At 43.6% G+C, this 13,709-nt stretch overlaps 3 non-coding genes across 3 annotated transcripts; all 3 read left to right on the top strand.

Moving 5' to 3' along the window:
• The first annotated feature begins 1,213 nt into the window (after window positions 1-1,213).
• Window positions 1,214-1,286, top strand: trnav-cac (transfer RNA valine (anticodon CAC)). The gene has a single exon. It is a non-coding gene; the product is annotated as a tRNA-Val (tRNA).
• A 4,970-nt stretch (window positions 1,287-6,256) lies between these two features.
• trnat-ugu (transfer RNA threonine (anticodon UGU)) lies at window positions 6,257-6,330 on the top strand. The gene has a single exon. It is a non-coding gene; the product is annotated as a tRNA-Thr (tRNA).
• Window positions 6,331-9,683: 3,353 nt separating this feature from the next.
• On the top strand, window positions 9,684-9,765 carry trnas-gcu (transfer RNA serine (anticodon GCU)). Its single transcript has one exon. It is a non-coding gene; the product is annotated as a tRNA-Ser (tRNA).
• The last annotated feature ends 3,944 nt before the right edge of the window (window positions 9,766-13,709 follow it).

The raw sequence follows: 13,709 nt of genomic DNA, 5'->3' as shown, positions 1-13,709 counted from the left end.
TTAATATAAATCAAGAAAAGCAGTGGTCTCAGCATTGACCCCTGGGGAACACCATTGTACACCTCCCTCCAGTCCAAAAAACAACCAATCACCACTACTCTCTGCTTCCTGTCCCTTATCCAATTCTGTATCCATGTTTCTACTGCCCCCTTTAATCCATGGACCTCAATCTTACTGATAAGCCTATCCTGCGAAACTTTATCAAACACCTTCTGAAAGTCTGTATGCACCGCATCAACTCCGTTGCTTCATCAACCCTCTCTGTTAACTCATCAAAAAACTCTATCAAGTTCGTTAAAGACGATTTGCCTTCAACAAACCCATGCCGGCTTTCCTAATCAAGCCTCAGTCGTCCAAGTGACTGTTAATTCTGTCCCGGATTATCGTTTCTAAAAGTTTCCCCACCATTGAGGTTAAAGTGACTGGCATATAGATGCTGGCTTTATCCTGACACCCTTTTTTGAACAAGGATGTAACTTTTGCAATTCTCCAGTCCTCTGGCACCTCCCCCGTATTTATAGATGTTTAGAAGATTATAGCCAGCAGCTCTGCTATTTCCACCCTTACTTCCCTCAGCAGCCGACGATGCATCCCATCCGGCCGGTTGACATATCTACTTTAAGTACAGCTGGCCTTCCAAGTACCTCTTCTTTATCAATGTTTAGCCCATCCAGTATCTCAACCATATTTTCCTTTACTGTGACTCTGGCAGCATCTTCTTCCTTGGTAAAGACGTATGAAAAGTATTCATTTAGTATCTCGGCCATCCCCTCTGCCTCCATGAAACGTTCTCTTTTATGGTCCTTAATCAGAGTAGGGCTCCTACTGCCCGTTTAATGTTTGCATGCCTGTAGAAGACTTTTGGATTCCCTTTTATATTGGCCGCCAGTCTATTCTCATACTCTCTCTTTGTCCCTCCTATTTCCTTTTTCACTTCCCCTCTGAACTTTCTATATTCAGCCTGGTGAATGAATGAATGAAAAACATGTTGGATTTCCGTCAGTCGGAAACAGAAAGTTATTGGTTGATTAATGGCAATTTGAACAACTGTTCGTCTTTTTACTTAGTTGAATGATTTTTGCGAAATTAATACAGCAAACTATTTTGTAAAAGTTAATTTCCTGAAGGAGAACCGTCCCGTCTCCCAGCACTGAGAACATTTGTAGACGGCAACTATCTTCCGAGCATTTCCTATAACTATTTGTACAGCAGCGTTTCCGTAGTGTAGTGGCTATCACATTCGCCTCACACGCGAAAAGTCCCCGGGTCGAAACCGGGCGGAAACATTTTCAAAACGTCATCCACTAAAAATCAATAAATATGAAAAAACGCAAGAATTCACTCTGTGGTGAAATATGAATAAAATACAGAACCGGTATATTTTCCTTTATCTGTCCAGTTCGACACACACTCAAACATTACACAGATACCGAAAATGTCTCTCCTTCACTCCAGTTTCCTGCCCTGACTGTGCAGAATTTCCCTCCCAAAGCTCCTCATTGCGACTGGTTTTCGTTGATTTGTGAGAGACCATTAAAGGACCCTGAAGAGCGGCCTCGGTTAATAACTATAGTTCGAAACAGCATTGCAGCCGCGGCAACAAACACATCAGTTTTTCGAAGTTCGATGTTCCCCAGCTCCCGGATTGAGTGCGGCCACGACAGCAACGACATTCAGGCCGCCTGTCCGGCCCCGCTCCCTCCAATCACAGGTTGCTGGCGGAAAGCTGCAAATGTGGCCTCAGACAGCGCAATACTGCCCATCTCTGGGGGACAATATACCACCGAAGCTTTCACCACACATCGCAGGCATCATCTGTCCCGCAGTGTTCCTGCTTCGCTGCAAACACAGAACTTACCAGCTGTTTCAATGTTTATTGTCTGAACAAGGATTTGAACTCTGCACACTCCAATCACTAGCCGCTTATGGAAGTCTGATAGTCCACCGACTGAGCTACCCAGCCTCAATATTACAAAAAGATCCATTATACAGATTTATGGTAGGACTCTGAATTATCCCTCGTAGAATCGAACTGGGGTGAAATTCCTTTTATAAAATTCTCAGTAACGTGTTGAGGAGAATCCTTGTTTCTGTTGAACATGATGTAAGAAACAGACAGCGAATTCGTGAGTTTACAATTCTTCCTGTTTGTGCCAAATGTCTTGTCATTCGTTAGCACCAATTAAAATAACACTTTACCCAGTGGCTCAAAAGCTAATCTTGTCCCACACGGGAGTTAGAAAAGGCCTCTCGATCTATCAGCGTATTTTCATCTGTAAGCTGAATAATTTCACCCGTTACACAGTGACATCAGGCAGAATATTTCCCTTCCAAATTTTCCCCACACGAAACTTCCAACCGATGAATATCGGCTTCACGAAAATAAGAATTGTGTGTTTGGTTCTTCAGATTTAAAGATTTCGCACCGGCCCCTTTGCGGCATCAGCTGACGCTAATCGCCCCCTCTCCCACCGTAAACAAGTAAACTCGCACCTACTGTTGTAAGACGGTAGGCCAGAGGAACCCAAGTGCCCACATGGGAACACTAAGAAGCAGATGCGTGACGGAACAGACCAGTTGTACCTTGAACTCCGGTCAAAATGTTCGGAGTAAAATGTTCGACTGTTCTCGGTGAGGCTGAAACTCACAACCTGGGCATTTCTGAAGCTGATAAAAGTGCCGCACGCTGACCGCTTGCGCTACAAGAGCTTCGAGATCTTTCTCCGATTTCTCCAAGAAGCCTCCAATCAAGATGCACTTCGATAAATATCCGCAGTGGCCTTTAAAAGCTGTGGAATCTGAAACAAAACCCCAGAAGATAAGAACTTTTAATTATATTATTATTAACTTAGGGACAATTTTTGATGGTACTTTAAGGAGGATTTGGGGAAAGTGTGAGACAAAATTGGGAAACTCTCCCTGGGATGTCGTTGATTGAAGAGATGGGCGTTATTTCATTTGAAAACCGAGGCTCGGAACTTTCTGATGGAGAAGTGTGACAGAAGATTGTGGTTAGTGACAGTTGCCGGTGAGATCTGGAGGAGAGGGAGAAAAGTCAAAGTCACAGCTGTGACAGCTCAAGTGCTCTGCTTATCCGTAATATTTAAAAAGTAATGTACAGTACAGAGCAAGCCGATTTAGTATCGGTTATCAAAAATACTAAAAGACACGGGGTCAAACGCGGATTTGTGAAGAGGGAACGGATTTAACCGCCAGACCGAAATCATTCCCCATGAATCTGAAGCGTCTTGCGGAAAACGGCAGCGCGAACTGTGACGTTAGTGTCATGACTTGAAAGACCCTCGAATTACCGACAGTATCTTTGAACGAGTTGTGTCAGCAAAACCGTGATTGAAGCCGCTTTGCATTTGTCAAACGTGTAGGGGACGATATTGGGATTGATAAAGGTCGATATCAAATATTTGAAATATCACCATACGTCATGACCCGAAAATCGACTGTAAAATCGAGTTTTTCCTGTAAGTCGTGAATTGAAGGGAAAGGCGCACCAATCAGATCAGAGATAATGTATAAAACTTGATATCAACCACCAGGTTTCCCCTTTTTTCGGCGTTTAAAACAATCTGTTTCACAGTTTGTCAAACCCGAAACAGCCTCTGGGATTTGTTGATTGGAATTTCAATGCAAATTGGGACCGTCTCTCAGTATCGGAACAACTATACCCGCTGAGGTATCGGGGTTGTTACTGGTTTATTGATATCAGTGAGTCACCGATTTTAAACTAGCTGAGGGTCTAAACCTGAGGTGAGAGCCTGGGATAGACAAGAGATTCTTCAATGTATCAAGTTAAATTACACTGATACTTCCAACACTGTACATCACATCCCTTAAACATTGTTACCTGTTACTATATAAAACTGGTGAGGGTGGAAACGGGAAATAACGGAAAAAACCTTCATTGTATCCAACTTATTAATATTATTATTATACAAACAATGTACAGCCTATCCCATAAAAAAACTCAATGCTAACCCAGTCGTCAGTCCCAGAGCCGCTGTGCCCGTGATGTGATTTACATCCGATTCTGACTGACTTAGTATTGGACGCGCTCCCGTCAACAGAAAACGGTTGTGGCCTGATTCATAAGAGAAAAATGAGGACCGACCTCCGCATAAGCTGTCTTCATAATTTAACCATTTTAGCCCCTGTATCATTCTGGTCATTCTGCGCTGCACCCCCTCCAAGGCCAACATTTCCTTCCTGAGATGTGGTGCCCAGAACTGAATGCAATACTTTAAATTGGTTCTCAGCAGGGATTTATATCTGTCACACACTTCCCCCCTTTGAATATCGGCTTCCCTGAAATAAAGGCCAACATCCCATGAGACATTTAAATTAATTTTTCTCCCATTCCACTGGCTTTGAGCGATTTCTGTACTTGGACCCCTGAATATCTCTGCTCCTCCACAGTTCCTAGCTTCTCACCATTTAGAAAATACTCTGATCTATCTTGCTTCGGTCCAAAGTAAATGAGCTCACACTTGCCCATTTTGAAAGTTTGAACAGACTGGGGCTCTTCTGTATAGAAAAGAGATGACTCGGGGGTGACCTGATCTAGGACTTTAAGATTATGCAAGGGTTTGATAGGTTAGACGTAGATAAGGTGTTTGCACTTGCGGAGGTGAGGACTCCAAATCATTGGAGCCATGAACATCAGGTATTCACTATTTAATTCAATATGGCATTCAAGAGGAACACATTCACCCAGAGAGTCGTTAGAATGTGCAATTCGCTCCCACAAGGAGTAGTTTAGGCGAATAGCATAGATTCGTTTACGGCGAAGCTAAATAAACACATGGAGGAGAAAGGAATATAAGGGTTTGCTCATACGGTTAGATGAAGAGGGGATGCCGGAGGCGTGTCTTCAGCATAAACACCGGCATAATCTATTTGGGCCGAATTGCCTTTTTCCGTGATGTACATTCTTTGTAATTCTATGTAACTCCATCTGCCACAATTTTGCCAACTCACTTAATCTTTCAATTTCCCTTTGCAACTTTATGCTTCCATTTACACGACTCACCGTGACACCTGACTTGGTGTCAGCGACAAACGTGGATATACGGCAGTCTATTCCGTCGTCTACGTCATTTATACACAGGGTCTCTGTCTCCCACCTTCTAACCAACTCCCTACCCGTTTCAATAGGTTGCTTTAAAATCTACGCACTCCCATTTATGTTAACAGTCTCTTCTGTAGTTCCTTAACGAATCCCTCTGGAATTCAATATTATATAACACCCATAGACACTCCATTATCTACCACATTACATATATCTTCAAAAAGTTCAACTAGCTTTGTTGGACTTGACTTACCCTTTACAAATCCATGCTGGTTCTGTCTGATTACTTCATATTTGTCCAAGTGCTCAGGCATTCTTTCCCTAATAATGGATACTGGTAACTTCCCCACAACAGACGTCAGACTAATGGGTCTATAATTTCCAACTTCATCTCTGCTACCCATCCTAAATAATGTGGTGACATTGACAATGTTTCAATCAAAGGAACAATTCCTGAATCAAGAGAGTTTGAACGATCATGACTAAAACATGTGCCATTTCCTCGCCTATTCCTCTTAGTCCCCTCGGGTGGTAACGATCAGGTCCTGGAGATTTGTCTATCTTTATTCTAATTATTTTCTCCATTGCCATGATTTTACTTATACTGAATCCCCATGATTTATTTACAGTTGTCCTCGGGTCTCTGGTATGTTAGCTTCATTTTGTTCTGTGAAGTAAATATTTCGCAATTCTGCCATTTCCTGATATTCAATTACAATATCACCTCCATCTGTCTTTAAGGGGCTCACATTACTCTTAGTCACCCTTCTTTCTCTTAAAGTACTGGTAAAAACCTTGATTGTTGTCCTCATTTTCCCTCAAAGGTTTTTCTCTTTTCCCTGATTGTTCCTCTTCCGGTTTTTAGTTTCCGCAGCGCAATAAATAATACTTCGCTCTAAAGTTCGGCTCAATAGTTCTTTACTGTCAGAGAGAGAATTGTCTGATCCCCGAATTTAGTTGATATAACAAACACAAGCACACATAATCATCGGTGTATCAACGCACTGATGGATACACAAAGATAAACACAGCGAGAAATGTAGGAAGTATCGGGATGCACAGGTGAACGGACAAGCGAAATGGACAAAATAAAACGGTCTGAACCCCGAACAGACAATAACGTGTCGTTGATAGATGTTAGTGAGAGGAGGTGTGGGCAGTACACAATCAATTGGCGCTGTGGCTTAGTTGGTTAAAGCATCTGTCTTGTAAACAGGCGATCCTGGGTTCAATTCCCAGCAGTGCCTTATACAACATATTATTTTTACCTAATTTGTGAATTAAGCGACAAAATAACACTGTGGTGTTTGTACTTGTTCAGGTTTCAGGCGGAAACAGATATCAAGATGACTGCTCAAAAACGCCCTTTCATTATTCAGACAGAACTCTCATAGAATGTGTCTGTAACACGTTCATTTGAGGACACGTTCTTCTTTCCAGTCTCGTTGGGGTCGGGGGATAATTCACGATTTGAAGTTTAAACCCGGAAGTAGTCCTAATTTGGACCGAGATTTGTGATCTTGACCTGCGGTACAAACGTTTGCAAACTTGAAAATGAAAGCCCGAAATCACTCCACCTGAATCCCCGGGCCCGAATGAAATATATCCCAGGATGTTAATAGAAGCAAGGAAGGAAATAGCGGAGGCTCTGACCATCGTTTTCCAATCCTCCCTGGTTACAGGTGTGATGCCGGAGGATTGGAGGACCGCTAAAGATGTACCGTTGTTTAAAAGGGAGAAAGGGGGAGATCGAGTAATTTGTGGCCAGTCAGCCTAACCTCGGTCAGACTGAAGGTATTCCATTAAATCTGCACTGTACTTCCTCCACAGCCAATAGTGGGAGGAGGGGACTGTTGGCTGACAAGCCTCAGCTGCACCAGGAGAGGGAGACTGACCCACGCTCTCTCTTATTTCTGGGATGTGCTACTTTTGAAAAAAAAGGTGAGTATCTCTGTACCTTTAAACTCGCTGTCTCACTGCACGTGTATTTAAAGTGTATCGCAGGACGGTGTGTGAGTGTCTCTGTACCTTTAAACTCGCTGTCTCACTGCACGTGTATTTAAAGTGTATCGTAGGACGGTGTGTGAGTGTCTCTGTACCTTTAAACCCTCTGGCTCTCTACACAGGTATTGACAGTGAATTGTAGGACGGTGTGTGAGTGTCTTTATACCTTTAAATTCTCTGTTTCACTGCACAGCATTGACAGTGTATTGTAGGATGGTGTGAATGGGATGAGGGTCAGTGGGGCGAAGTGTAGCCGATTGGGAGCAGCGCCCGTTTGCGGGCTGAGTATTGCACGCTTGATTTTCTCGCTCCCTTATTTCTTTCTCTCTTTCTTTCTTTCATCGCCTTATATCCTATCCTTTCTTTCACTCTCTTTTCATTTCTATTATTTCATTCTTTTTCTTTCTGCCTCCAGCACCTTTGTCTGTGTCCTGTCTTTGTTCTCTCATGTTTCTCTGCTGAAAGATCCATAATTCAGACCCGCCGCTTCTTCCAGATTTTTTTCCTTCCACAATCATGGTCTATTTCATTGACACTTTTCTGCGGCCTTGCCTACTCTAACACTCACTTTCACAGTCTTACACCTTTAAGTTTGCACTGCATCGACCGCTGTTTCTCGGGGGCACATGTCCCGTTCGCATCAATGTCCATTTGTGCCTTGAAACCAGTCGATACATTTCCATCTGCTCCAGAGACAAGCTCAAAGAAAGCAGGGCTGGCATTCGGAAGGACAGCGGCATACTTTTCCGTGAAATTTCCATGGGGTATCTTGTGATACGCGGGATGTTAACTGAAGAACTGAGTTTTGTTTTCATGGTCGTTGGCGCTTTTCCCCGAGCAGCTGATGTGCGGGAGAGACGGGCGGCGCTCCACAGCTGCGAATGACGGCTGAAAGGTGCACTTTTGGCAATCTGGGCGGTGCAGGAAGGTCGGAAATGTTCCGCTTGATCTTAATAGGTCTGTGGAAATGTCCGATTGTAAAGGAATGAGGAGAAATGAAAAGAGCGGCAATGGTGAAAAGGTGTCGATTACAGGAGATTGGCCGTGAGCGAAAGGTCCTTTGAATGTCCGGCGCGGAGGGGATTTTGTTCGGAAACGGCAGACTTTAAAGCGCGTGAGGAAAGTAAAGTGCGAGCTGCGTCCTTGGGTCAAATTGGGTGTTTTCAGGAAAACAGCCATTGTGAAATCACAAAAATTAAAACAGAAAATGCTGAAAACGCTGAGCAGGTCAGGCAGCACCTGTGGAGAAAGAACCAGAGGGAACGTTTCAGCTCTATGACCTGAATCATCATAACTGAAGGATTTGCCATATGCGTGAGTAACTTCGCTGTCGAAGATGCTGGCTTCCATCTCTGAATTATTTGGGCTCGAATCTTACTGCTGCCAGAATTTGTAGAGTTTTTCATTTTGGCCGCCTCACCAAAAACCCTTCTTTAATAAGAAGTGCTTTTCCGCATTGCTGGTTTACACCTGTTTGCACAATTCACCAAAGTCTGGGTTGCCACCCAACTGTTTCTTGGACGGAGGTGTTGGGACTGTAAGGTGTGATCTCGGCGAAGTATCAATCAATGTGCACAATGGCGCCCTGGTGAACCGAGTACCTTTTATAGTCAGTATAATATAAAAGATATGCACCATAATTATGAATTTCTTCTTTGCATCACACTAGGATTTATTATCAGGGAATGTACATGAGCAGGTAGATTTACGTCACGCTCCGGTCGCTTTGCATCGCCTCTGACAAATAGAATAGAATCAGAGAAAGGTCACAGCACGAAAAGAGGCCATTTGGCAGATCGAGTCCGTGCCGGCTCTCTGCAAGTGCAATCCAGATAGACCCACTCCCCCACCCTTTCCCTATAGCCCTGTATTTTCTTTCGTTTCAAATACTTATCCAGTTCTTTATTGAAGACCATGATTGAATCTGCCTCCATCACCCCCTCGGGCGGTGTATTCCAGATCCTAAACACTCGCTGTGCAGAAAAGTTTTTCCTCATGTCACCTTTGGTTCTTTTGCCAAACACCTTAAATCGATGTTCTCTGCTCCTTGAACCTTCCGCCAATGGGAACAGTTTCTCTCTATCAACTCTGTCTGGATCCTTCATGATTTTGAATACTTCTATCAAATCTCCTCGTAACCGTCTCTGTTCCAAGCAGAACAATCCCAGCTTCTCCAATCTATCCATGAAATTATGCCCCTCATCCCTGGAATCTTTATAGTAAATCTCTTCTGTGGGGATTCGTTATTAACATCGCCGAATCCCCCACCATCAACATACTGGTGGTCACCATGAACCAGGAATTTAACTGGACCAGCTACATAAATATTGTGGCGACAAGAGCAGGTCAGAGGCTGGATATTCTGCGCCAAGTGACTCACCTTCTAACTCCCGAAAGCCGTTCAACCATCGACAAGGCGCAAGTTGAGTGAGTTGGAATACTCATGTGATGGCCATCGACCTGAAACATTAACTCTGTTTCTATGTCTAAAGATTCTGCCTGACCTGCTGAGGAGATGCACGTTTGCAGTTTCAGGTTGGCAACATAGCCAGTATTTTCATTTTGAATAAAGGTGCTTTCGCCTATTTCCATATGCGACGAGGTGGCCGAGAGGTTAAGGCGATGGACTGCTAATCCATTGTGCTCTGCACGCGTGGGTTTGAATTCCATCCTCGTCGTTATGATGTTTAAGTTTTGTTTCTCTCATTCAGTCCACCCAGAAGGTCTGGTTGAAGTCCCATCCTTCTCGAAACGGCAGACGGTGGGTTTTGCATTGTTTGCTGATATCAGCAACAGTTCCTTCCAGGATGGTGTTGAGATTGTAAGGTCGCGAAGTATCAGATTGTACATTGGTGTCATTGTAAAAAGAGTAAATCTTATGGTCAACGTAAGAGAAACTTATGCACCATAATTATGATTTATGTCCGGATCATTCCGTGTCTGTGTCTGTTTAAAAGGGGTGTGCTGTAAGTCCCGGATCATTCTGTGTGCGTTTTACCCGATTTTCTTGATACCCTTTTTCCTTCTGAACTGAAATGACGATCCTCTCTCGAGAAGAAGGTTCACCGCCTGCTTCGGGCAACTGGTAGGAAAAATAACAAAAACTGATGAGACCAAGTTCATTCTGCTGGGCTTCCATTCCAATCTCCGCACTCTATCCTCCATTCAGTCTCACCCCCGCCTGGACATTATAATCTGCGATATTCATAAGGGAATGGAGAAGCCGAATATCACGGTTATAATTTTCTTGGTTGCTCAACAATGAATAGCTTCAATTGCAATGATTCAGAAGGTAATCATAGAATCAGAGAATCTTACATCACAGAAGGAGGTCATTCAGCCGTCGTGCCAGTGTCGGCTTTTTCAAATTAGACCCACACCCCAGATTTTTCCCCATAACCTTGCAAATTAGTCCTCTTCAATTATGCCCAATTGCCTTTTGAATGATCCAATGGAATCTGGTTCCACCATCCTTTCAGGAAGTGCGTTCCTGATCTTAACAACCCTCTGTGTGAAAATAATTCTCCTCAATTCCCCTCTAGTTCTTTTGCCAATTATTTTAAAACTGTGATCTCCGGTTACCGACCCACTTGCCAGAGGAAACAGTTTCTCCCTACTTGCTCTTTCAAAACCCTCATTATTTTGAATACCTCTATTAGGTCTCCCGTTAACCATCTCTGCTGTAAGGAGAATAATCCCAGCTTCACCAATCTCTCCACATAACTGAAGTCCCTCATCACTGGTATCATCCAGGTCAACCTGCTCTGAATCCTCTTCAATGCCTTTTCATCCTAACGTTTGGTGCCCAGATCCGTACAATATACTCCAGCTGAGGCCTAACCACTGATTTGTAAGGATGAGTATGATTTCCATTTTTTATATTCAATGCCTCTATTTACAAAGCTACGTATCCCAAACGCTTTCTTAACCGCCTTATCAACTTATCCTGTTTTATGAATATGAACCCCCAGGTTCCTCTGCTCTTGGAACCCCCCATAAATTGTTCCATTTAGATTATACTGCCTCTCCATGTTCTTCATCCAAAAGTGCATCACTTCACACTGATCGGCGTTAAATCTGTCACGTGACTGCCCATTTCACCAGTCTGTCCATGTCCTCCTGAAGTCTGCTATTATCTTGCTCATTACTTACTCCGTTGCCAACTTTTATATCATCCGCAAACTTCGAAATTGTACTCCCTATTCCCACATCCAAGTCATTTATATATAACAAGAAAAGCAATAATCCAAACCCCGACCCCTGGGGGATTCCACTGCATATTTCTCCCCAGTCAGAAAAACATCCGTTCACCACTAATCTCTGCCTCCTGTCCCTCAGCCAATTACTTGCCCACGTGACCACCGGTCCTTTAATCCCACGTGCTTCTCGTTTTTGAATAAGTCTGTTATGTGTTAATTTCTAAAATGTGTCCTGAAAATAACTGTAATTTTATTGTTAAACAATGAGAATACAGATATTAAGACCGAGTGATCGATCGGGTTCATTCCCAGCACCCGAAGGTGACGGGACCCGAGCAGGGGAAATCCCATCTGGGTTTATATTTTCCGAAAACCGAGACGGAAAATAGCAAAACTCATCCCGTCGAAATCCAACAATTGGACGAAGATCCGACAGCCTTTTCCCATCCCTGGTTTGCAGACCTGGCCGTTCAAGGAAGCCGGATAAGTCCATTAGGGAGTAACACCTAAAGTGAAGAAACGCAGACAGAGATAGAGAGATACATGCAAAGAAAAATAGTATAAATCTCCAATTCTGTGATTGAGCAGAATTTAAGCTGCAGCTTAGAGGAAATTCGTCGAATGTCGTGAAATCTTAGAGGTTTTTGTAGGGCTGGATTATAACTTTATTTCTGAGAGAAGTAAACACTGCCTGGTAACTACAGCTCTTCTTTATTTGAGCATTTCACAGTGGCGGTGTGAAGTGATTTCGAACCCCCAGTGAATTTCAAGGCCATGCTTGACCCACTCTTTTGGTCAGCCACAGGTAGCACGCGGCTGTCGAGCAGACTGCGCAGGCTTATCACAGGAACTTTGTCAAACTGCATGTTCTCGACACGGATCCAACGCTACACGTGCAGCCTGCAGCCGTGTGTGCATTGGTGGCTCAGTGTCGAACCCTCGCCTGCCGGCGGGAAACCAGGGGTTGGTTCCAGGCCAATGCAGCTTCCTTTACCTTTTTGTATTCTGCACCCATGAGATCGCCTGAATTGGGATAAATTCATGTTCCGGGTTCAATCTGTACAACTTCTTAAAAGATTATCTTCATTTCGTCTCCGTGTGTTTCGTGAACAAACCCTCTGCATTCTGTCCTCTGGTGCTCAAACAAGCTCTGCTGGAGATTAGTCAAACCTGCCTTTTACATCGCTGAAAAGATGTGAGAAGCCAATTGGTGATTTTTGACCAAAAACGGGGACACAACAGGGGTCATCCGGGATTTGAGCCAGTAAAACTCCCTGAGCGGGAATCAGATCCAAAGTCCAACTGGTAACAGAGCCGTGCAGCCAATGTAAAATTTCGCTGGCACGCAGCCGATCCGCATCCTTTCAGAACACCATGGCCATCCAATCTCGCTTTCTTGTACGATATACCATGCAGAGAAATATCAGGTTCTACACTAATTATTTCATATCAACAATATTAGTCACTCTTTATCAAATTTGTTTTGAATGTACGACTTGTTTTATCAAGTAACACTTTACAGAATGAATTACTCTGAAACGACATTGTCGTCTGTCTCGGTGTCGTCATAGTTTACACTCCACCAGAAGTACACTTTACTCAAATTGCTGCTTTCATTCACTATGAGAACGAAGAGCCACGAATGTGGAAACATTAGCTACGAATTAATCAGCTAGTTTGCACCTTTCCTTTTCCTGCTGTCTCAGTCTTTTTTTTCTTTACCCTTCTCTGCTATTGTTGCAGGATAGATCAGCCATCGCCGTTCAAGGAAGCCTGAGAAGTCCATTGTGGACAATACAGAGAGACAAGAGACAGAGACATGGAGAGATGGAGAGATGCAGACAAAGAAAATAAAGAGTATAAATGTCAGGTTTTGCAAACTAGCAGAATTTAAGTTACAGATTGGGAGAGATTCCTTCTTGGGTCTTGAAATCTTGCAAGAGAAGATTGGACACAAGTTAAAATCATAGGCCTCGCTGGAGAATCTCTCATTCTGGGAGAGAGATAAATGCGGTCAATTAACTCCAATTAACCTATTTCAGCACTGAAGTGATCTTTAAACAGCAGCTCTGCGAGCAGAATTCAAACCTGGGCAGGAAAACCTCAATTGAATTTTGAGTCCAACGCTTCAAACACTCGGCCACCGCAGCTGTAAACGGCATGTTCATTCAGATCGGATTCTAAATGGACACATGCTGCTGTTACAAACGCGCGCATTGGTTGTGCAGGGGTCGAATTCTTACCTGTTACGCTGGAGACCTTGGTTCGATTCCCAATACAATGCAGGATCATTCTGGAACAATGAGGAACTGAGGAGCAAAAGTATACTATTTCGCCCCTCGAGCCTTATGCGCAATTCAATGAGATCCTGGTTGACATGTAACCTAACTGCATATTATCGCCTTAGCCCCATGTCCCTTAAT

This window comes from Heptranchias perlo, chromosome 20 (genome assembly GCF_035084215.1).
Source record: "Heptranchias perlo isolate sHepPer1 chromosome 20, sHepPer1.hap1, whole genome shotgun sequence".
Taxonomy (NCBI): Eukaryota; Metazoa; Chordata; class Chondrichthyes; order Hexanchiformes; family Hexanchidae; genus Heptranchias; species Heptranchias perlo.
The sequence above is the reverse complement of the archived record's forward strand: the minus strand, read 5'-3'. Positions and strand labels throughout refer to the sequence as shown.